Raw genomic sequence first — 22123 nt, 5'->3', positions numbered from 1 at the left:
TGTGGCCCTAACAATTTCCTCCCATAGTAGTCTCCCCTGGTCCCTATCTAAATTTGGGGGACGGTATATCACACCTAAAATTGATTTTTCATGCCCCTCTGAAAATTCTATCCAAACAGACTCTGTATGTGTTACTTCAGACTTAATACCCGTTTTTATGCAACAGTTCAAGCGATCTCGGACATACAATGCCACCCCACCCCCCTTTCCGACACTTCTATCCACTTCGAACAATTTAAAACCCTGGATGTGACATTCTGCAGGCATGCCCCGACTTTTTGAATTAAACCACGTCTCAGTAATGGCAAATACATCTATGTTACCTGCACTAGCAACTAGTCTCAACTCGTCCATCTTATTCCTAGCACTGCGACTATTTGTGTAATAAATATTTAAAGACCCTCCTCTCTCTTTACCCTTCCTGCTCCTTTCTGTTTTTCCACTAAACCTATTACTGTCCTTGTCAATTAGTGCCACTGGCTTTCCAATATCCACCTCATTTTGCCTATTACTAGTTCTCCTAGTACTCATATTACTACCCTGCGACTTCACAGTTTTCCCACAAAAACCCATACCACTAACTATTCCTAGTTTAAAGACCTAACAGCTCCCTCCACTGCGTTGGCCAGTGCTCCCACCCCACACCTAGTGAACCCCGTCCCTGGCATACATGTCATTTCTGCCATAGAAGAGGTCCCAGTTGTCAATGAATGTTACTGCATTTTCCTTAGAGTATTTGTCCAGCCAGCAATTGACACCAATTGCTCTGGACAACCATTCATTTCCAACTCCTCTCCTTGGCAAAATGCCACATATGACAGGTTTCCCACCCTTCCTCCTAATTATCTCTATTGCTGACCTATACCTGCTAATCAGGTCCTCACTCCTACGTCTGCCAACATCGTTGCCTCCAGCACTGAGACAGATAATAGGATTGCTCAAATTACCTTTCATGATGTCATCCAGATGGCTAACAATATCCTTCATTCCAGCCCCAGGAAAGCACACTCTCGGCCTCCTACTCCTATCCTTCAAGCAGAATGCCCTATCCATGTACCTAATCTGGCTATCCCCAACAACAACAATGTTTTTACCTTCCTTGGCGTCGTCCGTCGTGAGGCTCCGAGTAGTCGACTCACATTCGCCAGGTAGCATTACACCAGTTGTAGAATTCGTCAAGACGTTCTCGATGGTCTTCGTTGGGGTTTCTAGGGATGTCTCACTCACGTCTGCCAATGCTTCTTTGGTGCTCGTTGTGGCATTCCCAGTAGAACACTCACATTCGTCAGGTAGCACCGAGAATGGGTTGGAAGTTTCCATGGTAGTCTTCTGGTTTCTCGTTGTTTCTGTCTCTCCAACCGTTTTCTTGATCTTCAGCTTGGTTCCATGTTGCCCGGCCACTGACCAAGCTCCCCTCTTAACCTGGGGACTCACAACAGGAGGATTACTACGAATCCTCTTGTTCTCCTCCGTTAATCGCCGTATCTCCATCTTAGCAACTCTGAGCTCTTCTCTCAGCTGCTGGTAAAGTTGCTCAAGAGAGGGCATCCTGGTTCAGATTCACAGAGAGCACACAAACAGGTCTTCACAGAACTAAGTACACGTCACCACTCTACTAAGTACACGTCACCACTGACTAAGTACACGTCATCACTAAGTACACGTCACCACTCGCTAAGTACACGTCACCACTGACTAAGTACACGTCACCACTCAATCTATTTGCTTCACAACCATTTCACTAGTGACTCTGATGTTACATAATTTATCTTCTTCTGGTCCACTATAGAAATTAATTACTGGAATGTTACTAGTGTCTTCCTGCGTAAAAAACCGAGAGAAAATAATTATTTAAAATCGAGCACATTTCATTCTCTTTGTCACTAAGATGCCCATAGTTATTTTTAAGGGGACCTATCTTATCGCTGACTTTTGTTCTATATACCTGGAAAAAACTTTTTGGGTTAGTTTTAGAATCCCTAGCAACTTTAATTTCATAGTCCCTTTTAGCTTTTCTTATCCCCTTTTTAATGTCCCTCTTAATGTCAATATACTGGTTCATAAGATGACACTCACTTCTTTTGATAGGCCTATAAATTCCTTTCTTATGCCCTAGTAGATATTTCAGCCTATTATTCATCCATTTTGGGTCATTTCTATCTGATCCGATTTCTTTATACGGAATAAACGTTCTTTGAGCCTCATGTATAGTGTTCAGAAAACTGTCATATTGATAGCTCTCTTCGTTACCCCAGTCAACAGATGATAAGTGTTCTCTAAGCCCATCGTAATCTGCTAAGCGAAAATCTGGGACTGTTACTGAGTTATCCCTACTATCATACTTCCATTCAATGCTAAATGTAATTGATTTGTGGTCGCTAGCACCCAGTTCCTCTGAAACTTCTAAATTATTAACAAGGGATTCATTGTTTGCCAGAACTAAGTCAAGCAGGTTATTACCCCTTGTAGGTTCAGTCACAAACTGCTTCAAGAAACAATCCTGAACTACTTCTAAGAAGTCGTATGATTCTAAATTCCCAGTCAAGAAATTCCAATCAATATGACTAAAGTTAAAGTCTCCTAGAATTACTACATTATCGTGCCTTGTGGCCCTAACAATTTCCTCCCATAGTAGTCTCCCCTGGTCCCTATCTAAGTTTGGGGGACGGTATATCACACCTAAAATTAATTTTTCATGCCCCTCTGAAAATTCTATCCAAACAGACTCTGTATGTGTTACTTCAGACTTAATACTCGTTTTTATGCAACAGTTCAAGCGATCTCGGACATACAATGCCACCCCACCCCCCTTCCCGACACTTCTATCTACTTGTAACACTTTAAAACCCTGAATGTGACATTCCGCAGGCATGTCCCGACTTTTTGAATTAAACCACGTTTCAGTTAAGGCAAATACATCAATGTTACCTACACTAGCAACTAATCTCAACTCGTCCATCTTATTCCTAGCACTGCGACTATTTGTGTAATATATATTTAAACACCCTCCTCTCTCTTTACCCTTCCTGCTCCTTTCTGTTATTCCACTAAACCTATTACTGTCCTTGTCAATTTGTGCCACTGGCTTTCCAATATCCACCTCATTTTGCCTATTACTAGTTCTCCTAGTACTCATATTACTACACTGCGACTTGACTGTTTTCCCGCCATAACCCGTAACTAACTATTCCTAGTTTAAAGACCTAACAGCTCCCTCCACTGCAGTTGCCAGTGCTCCCACCCCACACCTAGATAAGTGAACCCTATCCCTGACATACATGTCATTTCTGCCATAGAAGAGGTCCCAGTTGTCAATGAATGTTACCGCATTTTCCTTACAGTATTTGTCCAGCCAGCAATTGACACCAATTGCCCTGGACAACCATTCATTTCCAACTCCTCTCCTTGTTCTTTAAGATCCATCGTAAATTAAAAAAAAAAACAGGTGAAGAAGCCTTTCTTGGCCGCTATAAGCTGACCCTCTCCTAATAGTCTTTCTTGGCCGCTATAAGTTGACCCTCTCCTAATAGTCTTTCTTGGCCGCTATAAGCTGACCCTCTCCTAATAGTCTTTCTTGGCCGCTATAAGCTGACCCTCTCCTAATAGTCTTTCTTGGCCGCTATAAGCTGACCCTCTCCTAATAGTCTTTCTTGGCCGCTATAAGCTGACCCTCTCCTAATAGTCTTTCTTGGCCGCTATAAACTGACCCTCTCCTAATAGTCTTTCTTGGCCGCTATAAGCTGACCCTCTCCTAATAGGGTTAATTTTTGCAAAAAAACGAATTGAATCAATTTCTAGAAGTTAGACGGTTTTGATTTCTTCCTTTTATAAATTACATTATTTTAACTTAAATGTCTAGTTAGTTGGTCGGTCGGTCGGTCGGTCGGTCGGCCGATTAGCAAATTATTATATAAAAATATATATAGATACCACAAGCGTGACACCAAAGATATAAATAAATACACATCGGTAATTATTATATAGTGTAGATGGAATATATTACAAACTGAAAATTATAGTCAAAGTTATTCTTTAAGTCTATTAATAAATCTGAGAAAAATAAAATCAGACGTCTTCTTCGAAACCTAACATATTTTTTTTCGAAAACTGCTGTTTATCAATCATTTTAGTTCATTTCTTATTTGTAATTCGATTTAATTTCCATGTTGAGGCCCTCCCCCCCCCCCCCCAAACTAAAGCGACCCGGGCCCCCCAAGGTCTAAATCCGGCCCTGGACACAGTCTGGAATACAACATGTAGTTACTAAGTATCAGTAGTGGATTTTCATCGTGTATTCTCCTGTTATTCCTACACTTAAATACATGTAAAGTACTTACTTCTAACAAAAATTCTGTGTAGGAGAACTAAATACAGAGAAGTCTGATCAGAGACTGGGAGTATTCTCTCTCGTTATAAAGAGCAGTAGGCGCCGGTATACCGGAATGTGATCACTTGTATGGAAACATAGGTGTCATTTATTGATATATGACTGGAGCTATAGAAGGGCACCGTACATGCTTTCACTTTGCTCTTGTTAGTGGTGATCGTTAGTAGGGGAGTAATGTTTACTATGGGTTATTGAGAACCAGACGTATTCGATTTACCGCTTGTGGAAAACCGTCTTTGAGATTTGAGGCAGTTTGAAATATGACCATCCTCACGGCAGTAGCAAAATGATATAGGCTCGGAATCTTGTCATGTACAAATTCAAGCCGACATCTCGAATTTGCTATCCACTTTTTGTCCTAATATTATTTAAATAGGTGTACAAATTTGAGAAGATACAGAAAAAATCAAAATCAATAACAATATTAAGGAGCAAACCCTATTAAGATTTTTTTTTATATATCGCTTGATCTGTTGTGTTTTAGAAAATAGAGAACATAAGAACATAAGAACATAAGAACGAAGGAACACTGCAGAAGGCCTACTGGCCCATGCGAGGCAGGTCCAAGTCTCCTACCGGCTTAAGCCAATGCACCCAACCTAGTCAGGTCAGGTCACATTGACTTAAGGGAGGAACACGGCAACCGACCTGGTAGCACAAGCTATCAGGTCTAACTCACACCCACCCACATCCACTCATGTATTTATCCAACCTATTTTTAAAGCTACACAACGTTCTGGCCTCTATAACGGTACTTGGGAGTTTGTTCCACTCATCCACAACTCTATTACCAAACCAGTACTTTCCTATATCCTTCCTGAATCTGAATTTTTCCAACTTAAAACCATTGCTGCGAGTCCTGTCTAGGCTAGATATTTTCAGCACACTATTTACATCCCCTTTATTTATTCCTGTCTTCCATTTATACACCTCAATCATATCCCCCCTAATTCTACGTCTTTCTAGAGAGTGCAGATTCAGGGCCCTTAGTCTATCCTCATAGGGAAGGTTTCTGATACATGGGATCAACTTTGTCATCCTCCTTTGTACATTTTCCAGAGAATTTATATCCATTCTGTAATAAGGTGACCAAAACTGTGCAGCATAATCTAAATGAGGCCTAACCAAGGATGTATAGAGTTGAAGAACAACCTGAGGACTCCTATTATTTATGCTTCTTGATATGAAGCCAAGGATTCTATTAGCTTTATTGCGAACACTTATGCACTGTTGTCTTGGTTTCAGATTACTGCTAACCAGAACTCCTAAATCTTTTTCGCAATCCGTAATATTAAGATCTACATTATTTAGTTTATATGTGGCATGATTATTGTCCTGTCCAACATTTAGAACTTTGCATTTGTCTATATTAAACTGCATCTGCCACTTCTCCGACCACTGCATCAGTCTATTCAAATCTTCCTGGAGTGCTCGAATGTCCTCGTCAGAATGAATTCGACGGCCTATTTTGGTGTCATCGGCAAACTTGCCGATGTCGCTCTTTATGCCCTCATCTATGTCGTTTATGTAGATTGTGAACAGCAGGGGGCCCAACACTGACCCCTGTGGAACACCGCTCGTGACACTTCCCCACTCTGATTTCTCCCCATTTATGCAAACTCTCTGCTGCCTATTTGTCAACCATGCCTCTATCCAGGAAAAAATTTCTCCTCCTATTCCATGTGCTTTAATTTTCCTCAATAGTCTCTGATGTGGGACCCTGTCAAAAGCCTTACTGAAGTCCATATACACAATATCATATTCATTACCATGATCTACCTCCTCAAATACCTTAGTGAAAAAAGTTAATAAATTCGTAAGGCAGGAACGCCCCTTTGTAAAACCATGCTGAGATTCGTTGATTAATTTATGCTTTTCAAGGTGGCTACGAACTGCCTCGGCAATTATTGATTCCATAAATTTTCCCACTATGGAGGTTAGGCTTATTGGTCTATAGTTCGAAGCTAAGGACCTGTCACCTGTTTTGAAAATAGGTATCACATTTGCCATTTTCCACTTATCTGGCACCATGCCAGTTTGTAGTGATATGTTGAAAAGATTAGCCAAAGGTGTGCTAAGCTCCTCTTTACATTCCTTTAGAACCCTTGCATACAGTTCATCAGGGCCTGGGGATTTGTTAGGTTTTAATTTATCTATTTGCCTAAGGACCATGTCACTTGTGACCCTAATAGTACACAGTTTATTATCGTCCTGTTCTACATAATTTATCATTACTGGAATATCGCTGGTATCCTCCTGTGTAAAAACTGAGAGGAAGTATGTGTTAAAAATTCTACACATTTCCTTATCACTGTCAGTGAGCTGACCCGAGGAACTTTTGAGTGGGCCTATCTTGTCCCTGATCTTACTTCTGTATACCTGAAAGAATCCTTTTGGGTTAGTCTTCGATTCTCTTGCAACTTTAACCTCATAATCTCTTTTTGCTTTTCTAATTCCCTTTTTTATTTCTCTCTTTAACTGAATATATCGATTTCTCAATTGCCCCTCTCCTCTTTTGATTTGCCTATATATGCCTCTCTTTTGACCAATCAGATATTTTAATCTATTGTTCATCCATTTAGGATCATTTTTGTTTGATCTGATTTCCCTATTTGGAACATAATTTGACTGAGCAGCTAGAACTATGCCCTGGAAAGCATCATATCGGCAACCATCACCACCTACCTGACCCTTAGTCAGGTCATTCCAGTTCAGCCCACCTAAGTAATTTTTCAGTCCTATGAAATCAGCCAAGCGAAAGTCAGGGACGGAGACTTGATTGCCATTATTAGGGGAATTCCATGATATATTAAAACTGAGTGATTTGTGATCACTTTCCCCAAGCTCATCATTAACCTCAAGATTATTAATTAGTGTTTCCCTACTGGCAAGAACCAAGTCAAGGAGGTTATTTCCCCTAGTTGGCTCTGTCACAAACTGTTTTAAAAAACAATCCTGGATCGTATCAAGAAAGTCACCTGACTCTAAATTTCCTGTCAAATTGCTCCAGTCAATCTGTCTATAGTTGAAATCTCCCATTAGCACAACATTTTCGTATGTAGATGCCTTACGAATTTCGTCCCATAGAAGTTTACTGCACTCCCTATCAAGATTTGGGGCCCTGTAAATCACACCCAAAATTAGTTTTTCTCGGCCCTCGAGAAGCTGTAACCAAACAGATTCAGTGGCTGACGCTTCTAATTTAATATCTTGTCTAACACAACAATTTAAATTGTCTCTGACATACATCGCTACTCCACCACCTTTCCTGTTGACCCTGTCAGTGTGGAATAATTTATAGCCTTGTATGTGACATTCAGAGGGCATCTCTCTATCTTTCAGATTGAGCCAGGTCTCTGTTATAGCAATAATATCTATGTCTCCTGCACTTGCAATTAATCTTAGCTCATCTATCTTATTTCTTACACTCCTGCTATTAGTATAGTAAACCTTAAGGGAGCTAGTCCCTTGCTGCCCTCTGCTGTCCCCCTTTGTTTGCTGACCTGATCTATTGTCTTTATTTATAACTTCATGCTGAATGCCTTTTATACATTTACTGTTTCCAACCAAAGTGTTGCAACCTGCTTGTTTCCCACACACACCCATACCTCTATCTTCCATCAGTTTAAAATCATAGGCATTTCACCAATGGCCTTCTCAATCGAGTCTGCAAGTGCTACCACCCCAGCCCCAGAGAGATGTACCCCATCCCTTGCATACATATCATGTTTGCCATAAAAGTTGTTCCAGTTGTCAATGAATGGGATTGCATGTTCCTTGCAGTATCTGTCTAGCCAGCAATTTACACCAATTGCCCTAGACAACCATTCATTTCCTACTCCCCTTCTAGGCAAGATGCTACATATGATTGGGATCCCTCCCTTAGACTTAATGAAATCTATAGCTGACCTGTACTTATCTAGCAGCTCTTCTCTCCTACCCTTCCCAATATCATTTCCACCAGCACTGAGACAGATAATGGGCTTGCTCCCATTACCTGACATGATATTATCCAGCCTGTTGACAATGTCCCCAACACCAGCTCCAGGGAAGCACACTCTATCTCTCATCTTCTTATTCCTATTACAAAAAGCACGGTCAATGTATCTTACCTGAGAGTCACCAACCACAAGAATGCGCTTACCTCCATTAGCAGGGGCAGTAGTACCCTTACCTTCACTGGCCACTGAAGTACATTCATCCTGAAGAACAGAGAAGCGATTTCCTACCTTCAGATCTTCACTCTTAACTTTCCTTACTCTGATGCGCCTTCCATTACTGTGAACTACTCGCCACTTGTAGCAGGTGCTGGGCTGCACCTCACTGCTGGTAGCCGTTGCTGCCACCCCAACTACAGCCTCCTCACAGCGAGAGACAGACTGCACCTCGCTGCTAGAAGCCTCATTCCCCACAACTCCAGCCACCTCACACTCTCTCCCAGACCCATTGAGGTGGACCTTCAGCCTCCTAATCTCCTCCTGGAGAAGCAAGACCTCCTCCTTCAACTCTCCAACCCCAATTTTTAAAACACTGCAGAAGCAAGCCATGCTTTGTAACCGTCCACACTAATCCCCAAGGCAGCTCAGGGTCTGTGACCTCACGTGACGACTGACCACTGAGTACTGAAGTGTTTTCAGTACAGACCTCTCAGGTATTAAACAATGACATAAACTCCAGGGTATGAAGTTTAACGCAAATATGAACCAAACGTTCTTTATGAACGTAACTGTGGTGCTCAGGACTTGGCTCTCCACGGAAGTGAAGGACACAAAATCAATTCAGTCTTTTATGAAACAGTTGGACGCAGGTTTAGCAAACAGAATACTATTTGACAAAGTATTATTTCAGGTAGTTAGAACATGCATCCTGGTGATAGCTATAAAATGACTCAGAATATCCGGTCATTCAAACCACTGAAGTATGTAGTAGTAGTGCTAGTGTTAGACACTGTTCTGTGGGAAGCAGTAGTATAAATAGTTACAGTACGTGTAGTGCCATTGTAGTTGAGGAAATACTATCTGATGCTTTCCATTCATTCATGTCTCTCCTGTAAAATTCACGCTTATTTTTCAAATACTGGATGGTATTTTTTTTATTTTTACATGTCGTCAGTGGCCGGAGAGCTGAGGGAGAGTCTTTTGCTTTCCAATCATTGTCTCGGGTATCCAGATAATAGTAGATAGATCGTTCTCGGTTGAGATATTGGTAAACATTCCTTCTTAACATGTAGTCTAGTTGTTTATTTTCAAGTTTTCTACTATCCGTTTCTCCCTTTACTTCCATAAGTGAAACAAGCTGCCAAGAAACGTCATTAAAGATATTTGTTACGATAACTTTAAAAATGTGAATAAGAATGGTTGGTTGTAAGAAAGGTCTGTGTAGCACTGGCCAGAAAGGTGTCCGAAGTGATCTTAAATATTTATAAAGCAAATAATCTTTGAGACGGACGAGACTAAATTTCGAGCTGCAATGTAATGTAAAAAAGTGTAACATATAAAATCGTAAATCATTAATATATCTACATTTTACTCCCATTCACCGAAATATTGTAATTAACTCTTTCGCTGTATTGTGTGTATTTTCATCCTCCTAATTGTTGCGGTAGTTTTGCACTCCATGATAGAATATGACTGATCTGTATTGGGCATAGCTGACTACTTTATTTCGTGTGTCCTCTTTAAGAGCCATTACACTGTTTATATGGTATTTCGTAAATACCTGGTGCATTTATGGTGCTGGGTTTCTTCTGTTTGCTTTAGGAGTTTTCTATAAAATGGTATAAAAAGCCGACAAGATGGTAAAGGGACAAATGCTGTTATAGGGACCTGAATCTGGCAGTGATTTTTTTTTAGCCTCAGATAATTCTGGTAGGCGAGTGAGAACTTATAAAGTAGTGAGCAGTAACGAGGTGGAGAACAAGTGAGCCTCGTCAAGTCACATCGATTTCCAAACATCATGGGAAAGAGGTTCAGCTAAATTGTAGAAAACTTTTTAGTGGAAGTTGTTAGACACGGACGAGCGCACTGGTCTTCGACTTTCTCCTTGGCAATTAGCAGCGTTCCAGTCCAATTAATCAAGTGGTTGTGGTAATTAAGATCTTTTGTGCAGGTGTTGTTTTCGTTGTCTATTTTGCTGGTGTATTAGTGTTCTTAAATGCTTGTGGAGGTCCCTGAAAGTTTCAGTTGCTTCGTGTGATGCTGTCCACTACTGCGGAAGGTGAGTTGTATTAGTGGTGTTTCACCCGAGACGAAGTCTAGGCAACGGTGACTATATTACGTTTTCTGTTGTAGTGTTCCGAAAAGAGTTTTTATGTAGATCTGTTTTTTATCGATGGTGGTGGATCTGGGCGAACTGATAATGTTATAAGTCGTCTACAGTTCATGATGAAATATCGAGGACAGAGCAATTTAGTGAAAACTTGTTCAAGAAAAACTGACAACTGTAGATGTAGAGAGCAATAAGGAAAAAAGTATGGAATCAATGTGTGATGAATGGTTTGAAAAACCAACAAGTTGAAGATTGAGACACTTATGCAGCATATGGGAATCTTTATTCAGGAAACGTTTCGCCACACAGTGGCTTCATCAGTCCAATACAAAGAGGAAGGCGTAAGGAGAGGAGGAGAATGAGGTAATCAGTCCCTCAACCTGGAGTCGATGTGTTCAGTCCATCAATCTTGCAGAATGTACAGCATAGGGCCGTAGACGTGGCTTATATACTGTAGTGAGGTGACGTGAAGCAGATGGAGGCGGGGTCATAGTGGTACCATCCACTAGTCGAAGTAGGTCTTCGTCCAAAGGTTGAACAAGTGTTGAAGAATTCTTTGTAACAAGATCCCATGATGCTGCAGTGTCTGACAGTTGTGATGAATGGCTTGAAAAACCGACAAGTTGGAATCAATGTTTAGTCCTTGAGTAGTGATATGAATCAGAGTGAAATAGATCTTGCTGGTTCAATGTGTTTCCCGTAAACGATGAAATGAAGTTCGTTGTCAGCATTGCAACGTAAAATATCTTGGAAAGGTGTCATTGGTTTCGTCCTTAAGTATAGCTTGTAAAGAATCATCTCTGAAGTGTGAAGACATCAAATCATCTATCTTGGTGCAGTGACAAGTGTGTTGTACAAACAGCGAATTTAAGTGACGGAAGAGGCGATGATCGAAGAGATATGTTCAGTTCTATATATTCTATTGATAGGTCCGCCAAGTAACCTCGGACGCTAAAGCAACTTTACTGATGTTCAGCGGAAATAATTTGCAGCAAAATCATCACATTTAAAATTAAACAAGCACTCAGAGTGCAGGAGTTGTAGTTCCACGACCGCTCTTCCTCATTCAACAACAACAACTATTACTACCTCTTCCACTACTATCTTCACTTCCTTTTATTTTTCTACCTCTCACCTGTCTCCGTCATTCTCTCGTATAAATACTAACTTCCTTACCTTCGTGTGTAATCAGTTAATGGTACAAGTCGGACCCAAACATCGTCATAAGTTTCTTTGTCCTATATGAGAGTTATTTGTGTACTAAGCTTTTGTCACTGGACAAGGGAAATTACTGTTTGACTTGCTGATGTGTCAGGTTGTAGCTTTTATAACTAATCTCTCACCAATGTTTTGAAATATAATTACATAAATTATTGTAACAATTGTAACACAATCGTTCATCAAGTAATTCACTCTAATAGACGTGGATATGCGGCTAGACTGGATCGCTTGTATGTGCCCCGTACAGTAATAGTGAGTAGAGTGTGTGTGGTGGACGCGGTTTTTTCGGATCACAGAGGAGTAATGGTGGACCTAGAATGGGAGGGATTGCCTAGAAGGGGCCAAAGTTATTGGAAGTTAAATGTGAAGCTTTTGCAGGGTGAGGAATGTCGTCAGTCTTTTGCGCAATTGTGGGAACGGTTGGTGGATGAGGCGCCGGGGGATGATGAACTGGTAAATTGGTGGGATTCGGTGGCTAAAAATCGTATCAGAGAATATTATATTTGTTGTGGGAGGGAATATAATCGGTTAAAGTATGGGTTTCAAAGATATCTTGAAGGGCAGCTGCGTGACTGTTATGCAAGAGGAGGAGCAAGCTATCCAGTGCAGGATATTGAGGGTTTAAAGGAGAGTATTAGGGTATTGCAAAACGAGCGTTTTGATGGTGCGCGAATTATGGGAGGATTGGAAGAAGTGCTATGGGGTGATCGGCCGTCGGCTTGCGTGTTAAGAGGCCAGAGAAAGAGGAGAGTGACGATGGAGATGATGGGGTTAAACGTACATGTAGGGATGGAAGGGTATAGAGCGAGTCAAGCATTGGTAACGACAGAGGGTATGAGTGGATATGTAGACGCTTGGTTTAAGTCATATACGCAAAGTGTGGGCTTCCGTGAAGTGGCATTGGGGGAAATGGGAGAGTATGTGCAGTGTGAGCTTGATGGTCAAGATCGGGTGGCATTAGGTGGGCCGATTACGGAGTGTGAGATTTGGCAGGCGTTGTCAGGAGTGAGCTTGGGAAAGGCGCCGGGTATAGACGGACTGCCAAATGATTTCTACGTAAAGAATTGGGGGGTTCTGAGGTTTTTTTTTAGTAAGGCTGTTTAACATACTTAAGGCGGCTGAGGTAATGGGAGAGCAGCAACGGACGGCCGTTGTGGTGTTGGTACCGAAAGGGGAGCAGTCAACGGTAATGGATTATCGGGCACTTTCGCTCATGTGTGGAGATTATAAGTTGTTTGCGAGAATATTAGGGAACAGAATCAAGAGGGTAATAGGCAAGGTAATTGATAGGGGGCAATATGGGGTGCCAGGAAGGTCGATGTATGAAGGGCATGGCATGATTCGAGAATTTATAGAGAAACGGGGGGAGTTGGGTGATGGAGGTGTATTGGTGTTAGACTGGAAGGCTGCTTATGATAGTGTAGAAAGGGAAGCGTTAAGGAGGTTCATGCGTTGGCAAGGTTTTGGGGAAGAAATAATATCTTGGGCAAAATTATTGTATCAGGGGGCGTCGATGAGGGTGCAGGTTAACGGGAGGCTAGGAGTTAAAATACAGATGCGACGGGGACTGCACCAAGGCTGCCCACTATCACAAATATTGTTTGCGTGTATACAGGATCCATTTTATAGGGCCATTCGGAGGTGTGTTGCGGGAGGTGGGGAGGGTACTGACCGGGGAGAGGGGAGCGCTGGTATCGTAGGTTATGTGGATGACACGACTGTTTTGGTGAGAGGTAATAGGGACTTGCTTAGGGTGGGTAAGGTGGTGGATGTGTTTGGAGAGGCTTCAGGTATGAAAATTAATGTTGAGAAGACTAAGTTTCTAGACCTAAGGGATAGTACAAATAGGGGAGAGGTGGTAGGGGATGGGTGGAAGGTGGTGGATCAACTAATGATATGTGGGATAATTTATGTGAGAAATACACGGGTGGCTTAAGAGGTGAATTCGGTGCGAATAGTGGATGGAGTATTGAAAAGACTTGGTGGTTTGAGGGCGGCGCAACTAACGCTGCATCAAAGAGTAATAGTGACGAACGTGCTATTGTACAGCAAGTTATGGCATGTCGTTGTCATGTACCCGCTGATGAGACGTGAGGTGAAACGTTTACAACATGGGGTTTTTAGGTTTATATGGGGATCGGGCTGCGAATGGTTAAGTAGAGTGGTGTTAACACTTCCAGTCAGTCGAGGAGGGCTGGGACTTTTACCTCTGGAAAAAAGGATGATGAGCGTGTACCTAAAACGAAGTTATATAAGGGAGGGGGGCGGGAGGGGAAGTGGACTTGTGAGAGTACGTAACGATATGCAACGGTGGTGGGGGGGGGTAAGGATTTAATAGTTGGTGAGGCCATGTTGAGGTTATTAATGACAGTGAGGGATCCGTCGTGTGTTAAATTGCGGGTCCTCGAAGGAGTGGTAGGTAGGTCAGTGGTGGCTGCTGTTGAAGGAGCATACCCTATGTATGTGTGGAACGAAATATGGACGCATCTAAAACAATTACGTGTAAAACCGGGTGATCAGGAGGTAATGTTTAGATTTTGATTTTTACATGGGATTTTGCCGTCTGGGGTTGTCCTATTCAATAGGAGGATAAGGGAGGGAGGGGAATGTAGAGCGTGTGGAAGCATGGAGACAATTTTGCATGCGGTATATTTTTGTGACTGTATAGAAGTTGTGCGGGTCTGGTTAGGAAAGGTGTTCAGGTTAGTGGGTGGGGGAGGGTTGCAGGTGTTGCGGGCTTTAAGTTTGGATATAGGTGGGGTGAGTAAGATGGTGGAGAATGCAGTGGCGTATTTTGTCACGGATTTTATATATACGTCATGGGCCATGAGGGAGGTGGGCGTGGATGAGAGGATAAAGGTGTTAGCTGCGACATTTTACAGAACTAAGTGTCGTAATAGGGAAATTTATGGAGGGAGTTGGGAGACTGCTTTTACTGAGGGCTATCGGAGTTTTCGGTTGAGGGATTTATGGGATTTACGTGCAAGGTAAGGGGTCGCGGCGGGCTGGCTTCCCGTTGAGGACAGTGTGAAAGGGTTTAGTGTGGAAGAGAATGAATATAGCACTAAGATATAAGTGCCTTTGACTGTGTGATGAGCGGGTTGTGTTTTGTGAACGATACAAGTTCAATTTAATTATTAATTATGTAATTGACAAAGGACGACAGATGTCGTAATGTGATGGAATATTATATATCTGCAACGAAATTATTGGTATGTGTGTAATGAAATGACAATGTGGGTGCACTGTGTGAATGCGAAATATATATATCTACACATGAAGTATTGCGTGTGGTAGGAAGGCTTCAGTATTTATCGACGTGTGAAGGTCATGCACTGTTATGTTTTGTGCTAACAGACTTACATCTTAGTAGTGGTTTTAATGATATGGGTGAAATATTTTCAGAAAGCTTGACTTATCCTGTTTTCTTAATACATATTGTTTTTTCATGGGAGCTCTATAGAGCCCGTAGGTTTAGGTTACCGTTGAGTTGATATATATTATAGGGTAATTGATGGATGACATAGGATTAGGTTTTTGTAGTTTCACTGGTCGTGTTGTAAAGTGTATGTAACATATGTATATAATTATACCTTCCTGGAGAAGGTGATATGTTTGGGTGTTTAGTAGATATATGTTGTACATGAATCATGTAGAATTGAATTTTATATTATATCAATACATTGAGTTATACTGAACGTATCATGTTGTTCAATATGGAATAATGAAAGTATTTCATACAATATACAGTTACGTATAAAGATTGTTACGTGTCAGGTGGCTTGACATGCAAGAAGTGGGGGGGGGGTAGTGTTTTCAGAATGTAAGGTGTACATTCCGTGGCAGGATGTACAATCAGGAATTAGATGTACTTGCCAAGGAGTCTTTAGGTTAGATTTAGTGTTCCAGACATAATGTCATTACTTCAAGGATTGGAGTGGTCATTGTTTACTGTACAGATTTGTGTCTTTCAGATGTAATATGTTAATTGGAAAGTACATGTACTATGCAGAATTTTTCATCACTGTTTTCATTATGTAATTTGTCGTTTACTTTTATGTACTATGTATGTCTTTTAAATAAAATAAGGTACACATTATGAACCAATTGTTATAAATTCAATGTATATAATGAGATCACACTAAAAGGGTCCCCGAATTTTCCTTGTCGTAACGATCACGTAGCTGTGAGTGGGACTGTCACTCACAGGTAACCTTCACGTAGCTGTGAGTGGGACTGTCACTCACAGGTAACCTTCACGTAGCTGTGAGTGGGACTGTCACTCACAGGTAACCTTCACGTAGCTGTGAGTGGGACTGTCACTCACAGGTAACCTTCACGTAGCTGTGAGTGGGATTGTCACTCACAGGTAACCTTCACGTAGCTGTGAGTGGGATTGTCACTCACAGGTAACCTTCACGTAGCTGTGAGTGGGACTGTCACTCACAGGTAACCTTCACGTAGCTCTGAGTGGGATTGTCACTCACAGGTAACCTTCACGTAGCTGTGAGTGGGATTGTCACTCACAGGTAACCTTCACGTAGCTCTGAGTGGGACTGTCACTCACAGGTAACCTTCACGTAGCTCTGAGTGGCATTGTCACTCACAGTAACACTTCACGTAGCTGTGAGTGGGATTGTCACTCACAGGTAACCTTCACGTAGCTCTGAGTGAGTGGGATTGTCACTCACAGGTAACCTTCACGTAGCTCTGAGTGAGTGGGATTGTCACTCACAGGTAACCTTCACGTAGCTGTGAGTGGGTATGTGGTAACCTTCACGTAGCTGTGAGTGGGATTGTCACTCACAGGTAACCTTCACGTAGCTGTGAGTGGGATTGTCACTCACAGGTAACCTTCACGTAGCTGTGAGTGGGATTGTCACTCACAGGTAACCTTCACGTAGCTGTGAGTGGGATTGTCACTCACAGGTAACCTTCACGTAGCTCTGAGTGCGATTGTCACTCACAGGTAACCTTCACGTAGCTCTGAGTGGGATTGTCACTCACAGGTAACCTTCACGTAGCTCTGAGTGGGATTGTCACTCACAGGTAACCTTCACGTAGCTCTGAGTGGGATTGTCACTCACAGGTAACCTTCACGTAGCTCTGAGTGGGATTGTCACTCACAGGTAACCTTCACGTAGCTCTGAGTGGGATTGTCACTCACAGGTAACCTTCACGTAGCTCTGAGTGGGATTGTCACTCACAGGTAACCTTCACGTAGCTGAGTCACTCACAGGTAACCTTCACGTAGTCTGAACTCACAGGTTTCACGTAGCTGTGAGTGGGATTGTCACTCACAGGTAACCTTCACGTAGCTCTGAGTGGGATTGTCACTCACAGGTAACCTTCACGTAGCTCTGAGTGAGTGGGAGCTCTGAGTGGGATTGTCACTCACAGGTAACCTTCACGTAGCTGTGAGTGGGATTGTCACTCACAGGTAACCTTCACGTAGCTGTAATTGTCACTTAACACGTAGCTGTGAGTGGGATTGTCACTCACAGGTAACCTTCACGTAGCTATTGTCACTCACAGGTAACCTTCACGTAACTGTGAGTGGGATTGTCACTCACAGGTAACCTTCACGTAGCTGTGAGTGGGATTGTCACTCACAGGTAACCTTCACGTAGCTGTGAGTGGGATTGTTACTCACAGGTAACCTTCACGTAGCTCTGAGTGGGATTGTCACTCACAGGTAACCTTCACGTAGCTGTGAGTGGGATTGTCACTCACAGGTAACCTTCACGTAGCTGTGAGTGGGATTGTCACTCACAGGTAACCTTCACGTAGCTGTGAGTTGGATTGTCACTCACAGGTAACCTTCACGTAGCTCTGAGTGGGATTGTCACTCACAGGTAACCTTCACGTAGCTGTGAGTGGGATTGTCACTCACAGGTAACCTTCACCTAGCTGTGAGTGGGATTGTCACTCACAGGTAACCTTCACGTAGCTGTGAGTGGGATTGTCACTCACAGGTAACCTTCACGTAGCTGTGAGTGGGATTGTCACTCACAGGTAACCTTCACGTAGCTGTGAGTGGGATTGTCACTCACAGGTAACCTTCACGTAGCTGTGAGTGGGATTGTCACTCACAGGTAACCTTCACGTAGCTCTGAGTGGGATTGTCACTCACAGGTAACCTTCACGTAGCTGTGAGTGGGACTGTCACTCACAGGTAACCTTCACGTAGCTGTGAGTGGGATTGTCACTCATAGGTAATCTTCACGTAGCTGTGAGTGGGATTGTCACTCATAGGTAACCTTCACGTAGCTGTGAGTGGGATTGTCACTCATAGGTAACCTTTACGTAGCTGTGAGTGGGATTGTCACTCATAGGTAACCTTCACGTAGCTGTGAGTGGGACTGTCACTCATAGGTAACCTTCACGTATCTGTGAGTGGGACTGTCACTCATAGGTAACCTTTACGTAGCTGTGAGTGGGATTGTCACTCATAGGTAACCTTCACGTAGCTGTGAGTGGGACTGTCACTCATAGGTAACCTTCACGTAGCTGTGAGTGGGACTGTCACTCATAGGTAACCTTTACGTAGCTGTGAGTGGGATTGTCACTCATAGGTAACCTTCACGTAGCTGTGAGTGGGACTGTCACTCACAGGTAACCTTTACGTAGCTGTGAGTGGGATTGTCACTCATAGGTAACCTTTACGTAGCTGTGAGTGGGACTGTCACTCATAGGTAACCTTTACGTAGCTGTGAGTGGGACTGTCACTCATAGGTAACCTTTACGTAGCTGTGAGTGTGATTGTCACTCATAGGTAACCTTTACGTAGCTGTGAGTGGGACTGTCACTCATAGGTAACCTTTACGTAGCTGTGAGTGGGATTGTCACTCATAGGTAACCTTTACGTAGCTGTGAGTGGGACTGTCACTCATAGGTAACCTTTACGTAGCTGTGAGTGGGATTGTCACTCATAGGTAACCTTCACGTAGCTGTGAGTGGGACTGTCACTCATAGGTAACCTTCACGTAGCTGTGAGTGGGATTGTCACTCATAGGTAACCTTTACGTAGCTGTGAGTGGGATTGTCACTCATAGGTAATCTTTACGTAGCTGTGAGTGGGATTGTCACTCATAGGTAACCTTCACGTAGCTGTGAGTGGGACTGTCACTCATAGGTAACCTTTACGTAGCTGTGAGTGGGATTGTCACTCATAGGTAACCTTTATGTAGCTGTGAGTGGGATTGTCACTCATAGGTAACCTTCACGTAGCTGTGAGTGGGATTGTCACTCATAGGTAACCTTCACGTAGCTGTGAGTGGGATTGTCACTCATAGGTAACCTTTACGTAGCTGTGAGTGGGATTGTCACTCATAGGTAATCTTTACGTAGCTGTGAGTGGGATTGTTACTCATAGGTAACCTTCACGTAGCTGTGAGTGGGACTGTCACTCATAGGTAACCTTTACGTAGCTGTGAGTGGGATTGTCACTCATAGGTAACCTTTATGTAGCTGTGAGTGGGATTGTCACTCATAGGTAACCTTCACGTAGCTGTGAGTGGGATTGTCACTCATAGGTAACCTTCACGTAGCTGTGAGTGGGACTGTCACTCATAGGTAACCTTTACGTAGCTGTGAGTGGGATTGTCACTCATAGGTAACCTTCACGTAGCTGTGAGTGGGACTGTCACTCACAGGTAACCTTCACGTAGCTGTGAGTGGGATTGTCACTCACAGGTAACCTTCACGTAGCTGTGAGTGGGATTGTCACTCACAGGTAACCTTCACGTAGCTGTGAGTGGGATTGTCACTCACAGGTAACCTTCACGTAGCTGTGAGTGGGATTGTCACTCACAGGTAACCTTCACGTAGCTGTGAGTGGGATTGTCACTCACAGGTAACCTTCAAGTAGCTGTGAGTGGGACTGTCACTCACAGGTAACCTTCACGTAGCTGTGAGTGGGATTGTCACTCACAGGTAACCTTCACGTAGCTGTGAGTGGGATTGTCACTCACAGGTAACCTTCACGTAGCTGTGAGTGGGATTGTCACTCACAGGTAACCTTCACGTAGCTGTGAGTGGGATTGTCACTCACAGGTAACCTTCAAGTAGCTGTGAGTGGGATTGTCACTCACAGGTAACCTTCACGTAGCTGTGAGTGGGATTGTCACTCACAGGTAACCTTCACGTAGCTGTGAGTGGGATTGTCACTCACAGGTAACCTTCACGTAGCTGTGAGTGGGATTGTCACTCACAGGTAACCTTCACGTACCTGTGAGTGGGATTATCACTCAAGGGTAACCTTGAGTGTTCAGGGTATAACAGACTCAAGCATTCCTAGGTAATAAGCGATTCTTTGAGAACTCAGCAGTCAGTGACTAGGTTTTATTGACCAGGTCTAAGTGACCTTAAATAAGTAATCTGGTTTTATTGACCTGTCTAATGACATGGTTTTATTGACCTGTCTAATGACATGGTTTTATTGACCTGTCTAATGACATGGTTTTATTGACCTGTCTAATGACATGGTTTTATTGACCTGTCTAATGACATGGTTTTATTGACGTGTTCAGTAACATGGTTTTATTGACGTGTTCAGTAACATGGTTTTATTGACGTGTTCAGTAACATGGTTTTATTGACCTGGCCTAAGCAACCTATTTCTTAAACTGCTCAAAGTGACCTGTGTTTTTTACTTGGCTTTCAGTGACCTGTCTTATTAACCAGATTTTTATTGGTCAGATTTGTAATAATTTGACTTGGGTGACAATGTTGCAGTGACCTGATAAGGTTTGAGTGACCTGGTTTTAATGAACTAGATTTAGCGAACTGTTTTAGTAACTTAATTTTAATGGATAATTCTTAGTGACAGGTTTAGTGAACATGTTTGATTGACCTGGTTTTAGTGATCTGGTTTAATAAACCTACTTTATTAGCCTAAAAGTGAGTTACCTGTTTTAATAACTTATTTCGTGTCGTGTTTCAATGACAAAATTTCAAGGACAAAGTTTCATTGACAAAGTTTCATTGACAAAGTTTCAATGACAAAGTTTCAATGACAAAGTTTCATTGACAAAGTTTCATTGACAAAGTTTCATTGACAAAGTTTTAATGACAAAGTTTCATTGACAAAGTTTCATTGACAAAGTTTCAATGAAAAAGTTTCAGTGACAAAGTTTCAGTGACAAAGTTTCAGTGACAACGTTTCATTGACAAAGTTTCATTGACAAAGTTTCATTGACAAAGTTTCAATGACAAAGTTTCATTGACAAAGTTTCATTGACAAAGTTTCATTGACAAAGTTTCAATGACAAAGTTTCATTGACAAAGTTTCATTGACAAAGTTTCAGTGACAAAGTTTCAGTGACAAAGTTTCAGTGACAAAGTTTCATTGACAAAGTTTCAATGACAAAGTTTCAATGACAAAGTTTCAATGACACAGTTTCAGTGACAAAGTTTCAGTGACAAAGTTTCAATGAAAAAGTTTCAGTGACAAAGTTTCAGTGACAAAGTTTCAGTGACAGCTACAATGACAAAGTTTCAATGACAAAGTTTCAGTGACAAAGTTTCAGTGACAAAGTTTCAGTGACAAAGTTTCAATGACAAAGTTTCAATGACAAAGTTTCATTGACAAAGTTTCAATGACAAAGTTTCAATGACAAAGTTTCAATGACAAAGTTTCAATGACACAGTTTCAGTGACAAAGTTTCAGTGACAAAGTTTCAATGAAAAAGTTTCAGTGACAAAGTTTCAGTGACAAAGTTTCAGTGACAAAGTTTCAGTGACAAAGTTTCAGTGACAGCTACAATGACAAAGTTTCAATGACAAAGTTTCAGTGACAAAGTTTCAGTGACAAAGTTTCAGTGACAAAGTTTCAGTGACAAAGTTTCAGTGACAAAGTTTCAGTGACAAAGCTTCAGTGACACAGTTTCAACGTATTAATGTTGGTAGAATTACCAACAATATGTCAGATAAAAGGACACAAGTGCAACTAATGTGGTATTTTATTGTGGCAACGTTTCGCTCTCCAGGAGCTTTATGAACGGCTTGACAAAACTCCTGGAGATTATTATTATAATCAAAAAGAAGCGCTAAGCCACAAGGGCTATACAGCAACTCCTGGAGAGCGAAACGTTGCCACTATAAAATGTCACATTAGATGAGCTTGTGTCCTTTTACCTCACAGAGTTCCTATGACCTTGTCATAATGATTCAACATTAGTGACTCAGTTTCAATGATCTGGTTTTTGTGACCTGAGTTTTATCATTCAATAATTCAGCAGAAGGAAG

This window comes from Cherax quadricarinatus, chromosome 13 (genome assembly GCF_038502225.1).
Source record: "Cherax quadricarinatus isolate ZL_2023a chromosome 13, ASM3850222v1, whole genome shotgun sequence".
Taxonomy (NCBI): domain Eukaryota; kingdom Metazoa; phylum Arthropoda; class Malacostraca; order Decapoda; family Parastacidae; genus Cherax; species Cherax quadricarinatus.
This window is presented reverse-complemented; position numbering follows the sequence as displayed.